At 40.2% G+C, this 12,905-nt stretch overlaps 1 non-coding gene across 1 annotated transcript; it reads right to left on the bottom strand.

Annotated features, from left to right (window-relative positions):
• Positions 1-7,825: 7,825 nt before the first annotated feature.
• Positions 7,826-7,932, bottom strand: LOC132618896 (small nucleolar RNA R71). Its single transcript, XR_009574376.1, has one exon. It is a non-coding gene; the product is annotated as a small nucleolar RNA R71 (small nucleolar RNA).
• Positions 7,933-12,905: the final 4,973 nt, after the last annotated feature.

The following is a 12,905-nucleotide window of genomic DNA, read 5'->3' as shown; positions in this document are numbered from 1 at the left end:
GATGAAGACGCTAAGGATGCTCCACCCGAATTTGAAGAAGGGGTAAAAACGACAGTCGACGCATTGAAAGAAGTCAACCTTGGCACTGATGAAGATCCAAGGCCCACTTATGTAAATTCTTTACTTGCAGTTGATGAAGAGAGTGCTTATGTTGAATTACTTAAAGAGTATAAGGATGTATTTGCCTGGAGTTACAAAGAGATGCCTGGCTTAGACCTTAAAGTTACGGTCCATCATCTCGCTATCAAGAACGACACACATCCTATCAAACAAGCACAGCGACGTTTCAGGCCAGAATTGGTTCCCTTGATCGAAAATGAAGTTAACAAGCTTATTGAGGCTGGTTTCATTCGCGAAGTTAAGTTCCCCACATGGATTTCGAGCATTGTCCCTGTGAGAAAGAAGAATGGACAAATTCGAGTATGTGTTGACTTTAGGGATCTCAACAATGCATGCCCTAAGGATGAATTTCCACTTCCCATTGGTGAGCTTATGATTGATGCCACTACTGGATACGAGGCGATGTCCTTCATGGACGGCTCATCCGGCTATAACCAGATCCGCATGTCACCTAAGGATGAAGAGCTTACCGCATTCCGCACTCCTAAAGGTATTTATTGCTACAAAGTAATGCCTTTTGGCTTGAAGAATGCTGGAGCAACATACCAAAGGGCTATGCAAAATATCTTCGATAACATGCTTCACAAAAACGTCGAATGTTATGTTGATGGTCTGGTGGTAAAATCAAGAAAAAAGAGTGATCACTTGCAAGACCTGAGAATGGTGTTTGACCTACTACGAAGGCACCAACTCAAAATGAATCCTTTGAAGTGTGCATTTGGGGTTACCTCCGAAAAATTCCTTGGCTTTGTTGTTCGACATCGAGGGATAGAAATTGATCAAGCCAAAGTAGATTCAATCGTGAAGATGGCCGAGCCAAGAAACATCCATGAGTTGAAAAGTTTGCAATGGAAGCTGGCGTATCTTAGGAGATTCATCTCAAATCTAGCAGCGAAGATCAACAACATTTTGAAAGAAACAATACCTATGATGCTGCATCCGATGAACGTGTATCGTGCTCGGCTACTATTCACTCCTACAAGGGATCGTACTTAGTGTTCAATTGGAAATCAAATACACTTTGATGATCAGTTCGATTTAGGAGTCCCGAAGGGAACATAATCATAAAACAATTGGTGTCTTAAATTATCCATATTTCCTTTAATAAGCCAAGTTGAAGGACTGATTTACATTTGATATTGTTATTCAGTGTATAACTTTGCTATATCCAAATATTCATCAAAGGAACTACCATAAGGTAAAGAAGGAAAACAAGGCTGACTTTGGATTGGAGTCATTGACCATTTGACTTAACGGTTCAGATAAAATTCCTTCATGATTATTTAAACTACACTTTGGAAAAGAAGTGTACATAAATGGCGTCTCAAAAGCAACGCAATGAAAAAATGTTGTCGTCGTGGATACTTCAAGCCTCGTCTTTGAGTTTCGGCAAGCCACACCTCGACAAGCCTTGAAGTAGGGGGCATTTGTAGAAACTGAAATTTTACCCAATTTAGGTAGGGCCTCTACAAAACAAGCCCAATATCCATTAGGGTTTCTTGGAGCCTACTCTACCCTAATCCCTAGCTCACTCCTATATAAAGGAGGCATATTCCCTTAAAAATACATCTCAGATATCCCACAAACTCATGGATATTCAAGAAGAGGTTAATATGTGACCGGATATTTCTTGACAACCACATCGGATATTTCTTGACAACCACATACTTCAAGAAGATCCACAATATCCTTTTATGGAGATCAAATACATCCCAAAAAAGTCCACATATCCAAATACAAATCATCCTACGTTCGAGAAATAAGCTACTAACGGCCTTCGAATTACGGAGAAATATTAGAAGAGAAGAATCAAGGGAGTAAACAGATCTTGTACCCGCAATATTCATCAATTAAATCTCTGTTTCAACATATTTTGTTTGTGGTTGTAATTTATTTCCGCATATTAAAATTTATTGCAAACAAACTCTTTTCATGACTGCCTAAATAAAGCTATAACTGGTTTTCTCTTTGCTTATTAAAGTGGGTGGCCTCTTGGATTGCAACTCTACAAAGTATGCATTTGAAATTTTATAGAGATGTATGTATTTTGTAGTTCTTTTTTTTTAATTATTTTTCTTAAAGAGATGAATTTTTTAGTGGTGGAGAAAAAATAAAGATTTGTTTTAGCAAAGTACAACAATACGTGTCTTATGCTGCTCCTCAGTTCCTTCAAGTTAATTTGCTATCAATCTTTTCATATTCTTATATTATTCCATCATATGGAAAGAGGAAAGAAAACACAACTATTTCACCTGTTAATTAGTCAAATTTGGTTAACTTTTGAAGCTAAAACTTTTCTTTTCCACGCGTGCATACATTTAGATGCTCAAATTTCTCGGAATATCGAAAAGTATACATCATACTACAAACTTCTTGTTAGTATGTTAGCCCTTCTACACTTGACATTAAAAGAACAATTCAATTAATTAACTCTAATTGTAGATATAGAACATATATATGATATAAAAATAAGGGAGGGTGCATTTAGGTGGGTTGATGATAAGTAATGTGTGATCCGGTAGCTAGCCAGATTTCAGATACAAACAATTAGATTCCAAAATACATAAATACCCCAAAGTATATTCGGATTAATTATGACGCACCCAACCTTTGCGGGCGACCTATTACCCCCCTGGCCTTATTTTTCTGTATTTTTGTACACCTTTTTGGCTGACGTGGCACAATCAAAATTTGATGCCCAGTTGCACAGTGGAGAGTGTTGCACATTCTCCGCCACATTGGCGCCACGTCACTGCCACGTCGCCGTCTTCTTCTTCTTCTTCTTCTTCTTCTTCTTCTTCATCTTCTTCTTCTTCTTCTTCTTCTTCTTCTTCTTCATTTCAAGAAATTAATCAACCCATTTTCCTCCATTAACACACACAGTCAATTTCATCATCAATCATAAAAAGCTAATTTTCAAGAAATCAACCAACCCATATTCTTCCTCCATTAACACACACACATTCAACCCATTTTCTTCCTCCATTAACACACACACACATTCAACTCATTTTCTTCCTCCATTAACATACACACATTATGTCTTTCCTAGGAGCATTTTACTTTATGAGAACTCTGTGAAAACAGTTCTCCTGCATTTCTTCAATAATTCGAAAGAATGAGAGCTCTTGCAGCAATTTAATCTGAAACTCCAAGGAACTGAGCGAAGCTTGGATATTTGGGCTCCCATCCCAGTTCAGCACGAGTCTTTGAATTGTTTAACTTCTTCCCAAGAGGGCCACTAGTTCCGGAAAGAAGGAATAAATGACTACTGTAGCATGATTTTCTATGAACCAATGGCTAAAGGATTTCAACAAAAGTCAGTTACCAGTGAAACCCTCGAAGTTTTTCTCAAACTTCCCACTTTTATTGACCAAGTCCATTACTTCCTGCCTGCCATTGGACAAGGTAATACAACAATTAAGGGGCAACATAGATCAGAGAGCCTCAACTTTGAGCTAGAAAAATTAACAATGTGTGTGTTAATGGAGGAAGAAAATGGATTGAATGTGTGTGTTAATGGAGGAAGAATATGGTTGGTTGATTTCTTGAAAATTAGCTTTTTATGATTGATGATGAAATTGAATGTGTGTGTATTAATGGAGGAAAATGGGTTGATTAATTTCTTGAGAAGAAGAAGAAGAAGAAAAAGAAGAAGAAGAAGAAGCAGAAGAAGAAGAAGAAGAAGAAGAAGAAGAAGAAGAAGCAGAAGAAGACGACGAAGAGGAGGAGGAGGAGGAAGAGGAAGAAGAAGAGGAAGAAGAAGAAGTGGAAAGAATAAGACGTGGAAGAAGAAGAGGAAAGAAGAAGACGTGGAAGAAGAAGACGTGGAAGAAGAAGAAGAAGAAGAAGAAGAAGAAGACGTGGAAGAAGAAGAAGACGTGGCACTGACGTGGCGGAGAGTGTGCAACACTCTCCACTGTGCAACTGGGCATCAAATTTTGATTGTGCTACATCAGCCAAAAAGGGATACAAAAATACAGAAAAAATAAGGCCAGGGGGGTAATAGGTCGCCCGCAAAGATTGGGTGCGTCATAATTAATCCGAGTATACGTTGGGGGGTTATTTATGTATTTTCTCATTAATTTAACTCCGGTTATGCGTATTACTTATAGAAACCTAGGTTAAACAAATATTCATTTATAGATTACTACATTAAAAGGTTAGGTGGGATATGTGCCTAGATGATAAATTTTATTCAACTAGTGTTTACTCAAGTCGTACTAGTTATTTTGGTTAAGTGATAAGTTAAAACTGCATATCAAGTATTAATTGATTGTTACTATTAGGGATAAGGCACTGTTACCCCCCCCCCCCCTAACTTGTACCAAATTTGCTAGGACACACATTTCCTTTCAAGGGCTCCTATTACCCCCCTAAACTATATTTTCCCGTAATTATTTACACCTTTTGTGCTGACCTGGACTAGTGCGTGAGATCAAATATGTGAAGCGCGTAGGAGGTAAAAAAAACATAATTTTTCACGAATAGGAAACTGCCACGTATCATTCCCAAAACATATGTGAAGACCCATCGTGTAAAGAACAGTACATTTTTCATCCTATACTCGACCGATTATCCACCCAATTTAAGAAGAACTCAAATTAATTTTTTGGTCTTAAATTCTCATCTTTTTCGACGAGGTAAGTAAAGTATTGTGTAAATTCGTTATCCTTTCTCCATCTCATGTCGAATTTCTAGTTTAGGGTTTTAATTTTCTTCCCCAATTTCTGTGTATGAAATTTTAGGGTTAGGAATGGCGAACAACTTGTTGAATAAGCTGTGTATGGACGAAGAAGATCCTATGCTCAATTCCGTAGTGCGATGTAAACATGGCATTTTGCTAAAAATGCAGACTTCTTAGTCTGATCGCAATCCCGGAAGGAGATTTTGGTCTTGTCCTCACTATGAGGTTTGTGCTCATATTCTAATTTGGTTGATTAATTTTAGTGTTAAGTGTTAATTTCAAGTGACTGTATTCTTCAAATTTCAGCCAATGAAGTGCAATTTTTTCAGATGGAGAGACACGGAGAGAGTTGATCAAAGATCAAGGTTTATTATTCCAAGATTGGTGAACAAAATCAAAGAGTTAGAAGAAAATTACGAGCATGTTCGGGTGCATTTGGATGAGCTTGAAAGTCTTAAGATGAAATATGATAATGTCGACATGAATTCACTTGAACCTAAGGAGAAAATTCAGTTGGATGAGGTTGAAAGTCTTACCCTTCAATATGATAATCTCAACATCAGTGAGTTGATTGAGCTTTAAGATTCAAAATATAAAGGTGAGTTGACTGAGCTTCAAGATTCAAAAGATAAAGGTGAGTTGATTGAGCTTTAAGATTCAAAAGATAAAGGTGAGTTGAATGAGTTTAAAGATTCAAAAGAGGAGGAGGATGGGTTGAATGAGTTTGAAGATACAAAAGAGGAGAAGGATGATTTGAATGAGCTTGAAGATTCAAAAGAGAAGGGTAATTTGAAAGAGAAGGATATGACAGGAAAAAAGAAAAGCAGCAGATGTTAGTTTAATAGAAACTTACTTTGGTGTTTGATGGTTTGTTTATTTGTTGTGTATCTTAGTAGTTTATTCGAAATGGGAAACTTAAAGAAAAATCAAATGAAGTTGCCATAGTAGCTAGTGGTCTGTTAATAGTACCTCGTTTTGTTTGTTGTAATGGTACTTGAATGATCTCGGATAGGAAAAGTTAGATCTGTTTTGTTGGATGGTACATTTTGGTATTGTAACAAAGCATTGTAATGGTATTTTAATGGTGGTCTTGTACCTTGATGAGTCGTCAAATTGCGGCTCATTCGACGCCAATTACTTAGTCTTTTGTAAATCCCCAAGTGCTTTTGATGTCGTTTCTCGTGTTTTTGTGTCAATTTGTAGAATAACATGTGCCGGAAGCAACTTGAAGCAAAACGAAGCAAAATGAAGCAAAAACCCAGCAGAACTGAACAATGGCACCACCTGCGAATCGCAGGTACCACCTGCGAGTCGCAGGTGGTGCAGCACCTGTTGACAGAGAGGACAAATAAGACACCACATGTGGAACCACATGCGACACCACCTGCGAGTCGCAGGTGTAACATGTGAATCGCGTGTTGTGTCGCGGATGCTGCTCAACAATTAACTGAAGATGCGACACCTGCGATGGTCTGGTGAAATCCGCGATTCGCGGGTTGAACATGCGACACTAGGTGCGAATCGCACACTATGCGCAGGGGCATTTTCGTCTGGAAATTGTTTCCATTTTGGATATGCTATAAATAGATTTGCTAGGGTTTTGGTTTATGCTATCCTGCAGTTTTTGGCATAGATTCTTGTGGAGTCATTTTCTGCTGGTTGTTGAAGCATTTAAGGCAACAACTTCACTCTCATTCCATCTTGTATTTTGTATTGTAAGTTCATTATGTTTACTTGTAAGCTTTCTTTGTTATCCAGAATTATGAGTAGCTAATTTTAAAGCTAAGGTTGTGGAACCCATGATGGATATTATGTGAATGGGTTTCTATTATTGATATATGCATAATGGTTGTTGGTATTCATTCAGTTTTTATACTTTAGTGTTGGGTGATGATTGCAAGCATTATCCTAAGCCATTATATTAACTGTTCTTGGGAAAGAAAGTTAGTATTGGTAAGATTGAATGACAATGACTCGAGGCGTTAACCCTCGTTTAATGGACTAACTTAGGAATAAGAATAAGTCTAAATTGGCATTATTGGTCGCTCTTCGATTGTAACTCTTTTATATTCGGAAGAATCATAAAGAGAAAATGCGACTTAACTGTTGGGAAACATTAAGAAGTCCTTAAGAGACCAAGTGCATATTCATAGAACAACCATTAGAAGTATATCACATTGAAACCTGAAGCATAATATCAAATCAAATTGGGGAACACAACCTTAGTCTCTCTCTCTCACCTTAATTACATTTTAAGTCAAAGTATTCAATTACATTATTCAACAATCAATTCAAACTATCCGGAATAGGATTAAAGCATTTAAAGACTGGTATCGCATACGATTAGTACTCTTTTCTCTCCATATTCCCTGTAGGATTTGACCCCAACCTTGTTGGGTTACTATATTTGACAACGTCCGCTTTACATCTTTAATAGGTGTAATTTGAGCGTATCAAATTTTGGCGCCGTTGCCGGGGAATACGGTTTAGAAATTACTAATTGTTGTGTACTCTTCTTTAAAACGTTTTCTATTCCATCACACCTTGTTTGCTGTTGTAGTGAACCAGGTGAACATGGCAAGAAGACACAATCACAATCAAGGAAACCAAGGGGGAATCCAAGTGAACCATCCTGCACCAGAAGAAGAGGAGGATGAGAATGTATTTGCGGAATTCATCGACGAAGCTGATTATGCTTCTGCTGTAGTTCCTCCTAGAACGGGAAATGCTAATTTCAAAACTGATAGTTCTATCTATCAGCTATTGAAACTTGAAGGCTATTTCCAAAATTCTTCGGAGGATTGTCCACTTCGACACTTGAAGAATTTCGTGCATGTATGTTCTCAACAATCTCAAGGTGTTGTTCCTGTTGATGCACTGCGGTTACGGGTTTTCAAATATTCCTTGGCTGGCCAAGCAAGGGAATGGTATGAAAAGCTTCCCAGCAATACTATTCATACCTGGAACGAGTTAGCCAATATATTCTTGAAAAAGTGGTTTCCACCAAGCAAAAAGGCTGAGCTTAGGGACAAGATCTTTGAGTTCAAACAACTTCCGCGGGGACAATTATATGCAGCATGGGAGCGTTTCAAATATTATCTAGCTCAATCTCCGACTCATGGATTTCCGGATGCTATCCTCACCGAGAAATTCTACAAGGGGTTAGATACCATGAATCAAATTGCTGTCAACACTGCAGCTGGGGGATTCTTCATGGACAAATCATTTGTCAAAATCACCAGGTTGCTCGACAAGCTTACTACCCACAACCAAGTTTGGCATTCTAGTGATAGTGAAATCCTATCTTATGGTAGTCCCTCTGCTGCCGCGGTGGCCAAAGAAAATCATGAACGAGATCATGCTTTTGCTCAATTGCAAACCACTGTGGATTTATTATCGAAGAGGCTTATGGAGAAAGAAGCCAAAAGTGTGAATGTTATCGAGGAGATTCCACCTCATGCTCCCGGAATGTACCAAGTCTCGGAGGAAGCTTATCTAGAGGGGCAGCCACAACGTGAGGATGCAAATTATATCGATCACAATCAATGGGGTTATCAAAAGCCATGGAGACCACAACAACAAAGCAATCAATATGGTAGAAATGAATATGGTGGTTCGGACAGAAGGGATTACAACAACAACAACTATGGTAATCAGAATTCCAATGCCTATGTTCCACCAAAGGGCCGTACGTCTAACTCTCAGAATTGGCGAGAAAGTCCTTCCAATGATCAAGGGACCTCTCGGATGGAATCCATGCTTGAAAAGATATTGGACAACCAGCACAAAAGTGACAAGAAGATGGAAAATTTGACTGAAGTGGTAGGCTCTCACACCGCTTCGATTCATAAACTCGAGTCACAAATGAGAGATCTGTCTCGTGAACAACATCCACCGCAAAGAGGAGGCCTTCCTAGCGACATAGTTCCGAACCCAAGGGGTAGTGGAGGCGATCACATTGCCTCATGCAAAGCTATTTCCACTAGAAGCGGAAAGATCCTTGATGCGGTAAAACAGAAAGTGATTGAACCTATCAGTGTCGAGCCGACTATTGATGAGATTATTGAAGAAGAAGTCGAGGAAGAAATAGAGGCACCAGTTGAAGTGCCTATTGTTGTGGAAAAAGAGAAGAAAGCACACCCTAGTGTTCAAAAGGGTGACGAGGAGCCAAGTGTTGAAAAAGCCACCGGAGAGAGCTTTCAAAAGAGTAAGGTCACGGGGGAAATAAAACCCTTGACTCAAACTTATAAGTCTCCTCCTCCGTTCCCACAAAGATTGATGAAAAGAATGGAGGATGCCAAGTGCCAACGATTCTACGACCAATTGAAGGGGTTGTCAATGAATGTTCCATTCCTAGACGCATTCCAGGAGATGCCGGGATTTGCCAAATACTTGAAAGATTTGTTGACAAAGAAAAGGCCAGTCAAGCATGATACGATGGGAGTCACCCACCGTGTGAGTTCTATTATTTCGTCATCAAATGTTGAGAAGAAGGGAGATCCTGGGGCTTTCACGATCCCTTGCACCATCGGTCATCATAATTTTTCTCGTGCTTTATGTGACAATGGAGCTAGTATTAATTTGATGCCACTAGCCATATATAAGCAATTCGGGTTAGGAACACCTAAACCAACAAACATGCGTCTCCAAATGGCCGACAGAACAATCAAAAGACCGGTAGGGGTTGTTGATGATATCCTTGTTAGAGTGGGGAAATTCTTATTACTGGCAGATTTTGTCATCCTTAATTATGCGGTTGACAAAGAAGTCCCAATTATTTTGGGGAGGCCATTTCTTGCTACCGGAAGAGCCTTAATGGACTCGGAAAGGAATGAAATAAAATTCCGGGTCAATGATGAAGAAGTAACCTTCCAAGCTAGCAAAGGGTTAAAGTTGCCTAGTGCTTATGAAAGCATTTTTGTCATTGATTCATTCGATGAGATAGACGAAGCGGTGGAGCATCAGCTAGAAGAGGAGCACTTCGATGAGGCACTTTCAGCTATTTTGGTGAACTTTGAGGCGGATGACATGATGGGATATATCGAAACAGTTAATTCTCTCATTGGCCGAGGTTCGTATTCTTATGAGCCGAAGAAATTATCTCTCGATCTTGATAAAAGAACCACTCTTCCAGCTAAGCCTTCGATTATTGAGCCTCCAAAACTTGAGCTCAAGCTACTTCCTTCTCATTTGAAGTATGCTTTTCTTTGCCCAGATAATACTTTACCGTTATTCTTTCATCTTTGCTGAATGAGGATCAAACTCAAAAGGTGCTTGAAGTATTGCGGGTGTATCGCAGATCCATCGGGTGGACTATTGCAGATATTAGGGGAATTCCCTCGGGTATTTGCGAACATAGAATTGAGCTTGAAGAGGATAGTTCATCCAGTGTTGAGCATCAAAGGAGGCTAAACCCTCCTATGCAAGAAGTGGTCAAGAAAGAGATAATCAAATGGTTAGATGCGGGTGTTGTATACCCAATTGCAAACAGTCCATGGGTTAGTCCAGTACAATGTGTGCCAAAGAAGGGAGGCATTACCATTGTTCCTAACTCCAAGAATGAGTTGATTCCTACACGGACAGTTACCGGATGGAGAGTGTGTATGGACTACCGAAAGCTGAACACCGCAACGTGTAAAGACCACTTCATTATGCCTTTTATTGATCAAATGCTTGATCGGCTAGCTGGAAGAGCGTATTACTGATTTTTGGATGGGTACTCGGGGTACAATCAAATCAACATTGCATTAGAGGACCAGGAAAAGACCACTTTCACCTGTCCTTATGGCACTTTTGCTTTTAGCCGCATGCCTTTCGGCTTATGTAATGCCCCAGCTACTTTCCAACGGTGTATGATGTCTATTTTCTCAGATATGGTGGAAGATTTCTTGGAAGTCTTCATGGATGATTTTTTGGTTGTTGGTGATTCCTTTGATGAGTGTCTTGCCAATCTAGGCAAGGTATTGAAGCGATGCGAGGAAACCAACCTTGTACTTAATTGGGAAAAATGTCATTTCATGGTGACAGAAGGGATTGTCGTGGGCCATAAGATCTACGAAAAGGGCATTCAGGTAGATCGAGCAAAAGTTGATGTAATAGCCAAACTCCCTCCACCAATCTCTGTAAAGGGGGTTCGCAGTTTCTTGGGACATGCCGGTTTCTATCGGCGATTCATCAAGGATTTCTCCAAGATCGCCAACCCTATGTGTAAGCTCCTTGAAAAAGAAGCTAAGTTTGCATTTGATGAGAAATGCCTTAAGGCGTTTAATGAGTTGAAGGAAATGCTCACATTTACTCCAATTATTGTATCTCCGGATTGGTCAATGCCGTTTGAGCTCATGTGTGATGCAAGCGGATTTGCTATTGGTGCGGTGCTTGGGCAAAGGCACAACAAAATCATGCACCCAATTTATTATGCTAGCAAGACCCTCAATGGAGCTCAAATGAATTACACTGTCACCGAACAAGAGCTTCTAGCCATTGTCTATGCGTTTGAAAAGTTCCGGGCCTATCTACTTGGGTCCAAGGTGGTTGTTCATACAGACCATGCGGCTTTGCGATACTTGATGACAAAGAAAGATGCAAAACCAAGGTTGATTCGTTGGGTCTTGTTATTGCAAGAGTTTGACCTTGAGGTCAAAGATCGAAGGGGTTGTGAAAACCAAGTTGCGGATCATCTATCTCGACTTGAGGAAGCTGGGAGACCAAGTGGAAATCTTGAGTTGAATGATGTTTTCCCGGATGAGAGGCTCTTGGCTGTAACTTGTGATGTTGCCCCTTGGTATGCAGATATCGCCAACTTTTTGGTGACAGGTCTTATCCCTGACGATGTCAAAGCTTACCAAAAGAAGAAATTCTTGAGAGATAGTCGTCAATACTATTGGGATGAGCCCTATTTATTCCGCACTTGTGCCGACAACATCATTCGGCGATGTGTGGCCGAATTTGAGACCATGGACATCTTGAGGGCGTGCCATGACTCCCCCGTGGGCGGTCATCACAGTGGGAACCGCACAACAGCCAAAGTGCTTGAATGTGGCTATTATTGGCCCACCATTTATCATGATGCTAATTTAATGGTGAAATCTTGTGACCAATGTCAACGCCAAGGATCAATTGGGAGGAAGCACGAAATGCCCATGAATTTTGTCATGGAGGTTGAATTGTTTGATGTGTGGGGCGTCGACTTTATGGGCCCCTTTGTAAGTTCTCGTGGTATGCGATACATCCTTGTCGCGGTTGACTATGTGTCCAAGTGGGTTGAAGCTGTAGCATTTCCCAACAATGATGGCAAGAGTGTCACCAAGTTTCTCAAAAGGAACATATTCACAAGGTTTGGCACTCCACGGGCAATCATTAGTGATGGTGGCACTCACTTTTGCAACAAGCATTTCGCTAATCTCTTAGAGAAGTATGGAGTGCAGCACAGGGTGGAAACTCCTTACCACCCCCAAACCAGTGGGCAAGTTGAAGTCTCAAATTGGGAGATTAAGAGCATTTTAGCAAAGACGGTTAATGCAAACCGAACTGATTGGTCATCTAAGCTTGATGACGCTCTTTGGGCTTATAGAACAGCTTTCAAGACACCCATTGGTACATCCCCTTATCGGCTGGTATTCGGTAAAGCTTGTCATTTACCTGTTGAACTCGAACACAAGGCTTTGTGGGCATTAAAAAAATTAAACATGAATTGGGACGAAGCAACCAAGCTGCGGTTGTTTCAAATGAATGAAATGAACGAGTTTCGGCATCATTCCTATGAGAGTGCTAGTTTGTACAAGGAAAGGATGAAACACTATCATGATGTCAAACTTCTGAAGCGAGATTTTCAACCGGGTGATTCGGTGTTGCTATTCAATTCGAGGTTGAAACTCTTTCCGGGCAAGTTGAAATCAAAGTGGTCCGGCCCTTTCACTTTGGTGAGTGTGTCACCCAATGGGTCAATGGAGTTAAAGTCCGATGACGGGACGCGTACTTTCAGAGTCAATGGTCATCGGGTCAAGCACTACCATTGGATAGTTGATGGTGACAAAATTGTTGATGCTCACCGGTTAAAACATGGCACCGGACCTTAGCATCCAATGAGGTATCACGTCGA

This window comes from Lycium barbarum, chromosome 1 (assembly GCF_019175385.1).
Source record: "Lycium barbarum isolate Lr01 chromosome 1, ASM1917538v2, whole genome shotgun sequence".
NCBI classification, from domain to species: domain Eukaryota; kingdom Viridiplantae; phylum Streptophyta; class Magnoliopsida; order Solanales; family Solanaceae; genus Lycium; species Lycium barbarum.
Note: the sequence above shows the minus strand (reverse complement) of the source record. Positions and strands in the feature narration are given on the sequence as shown.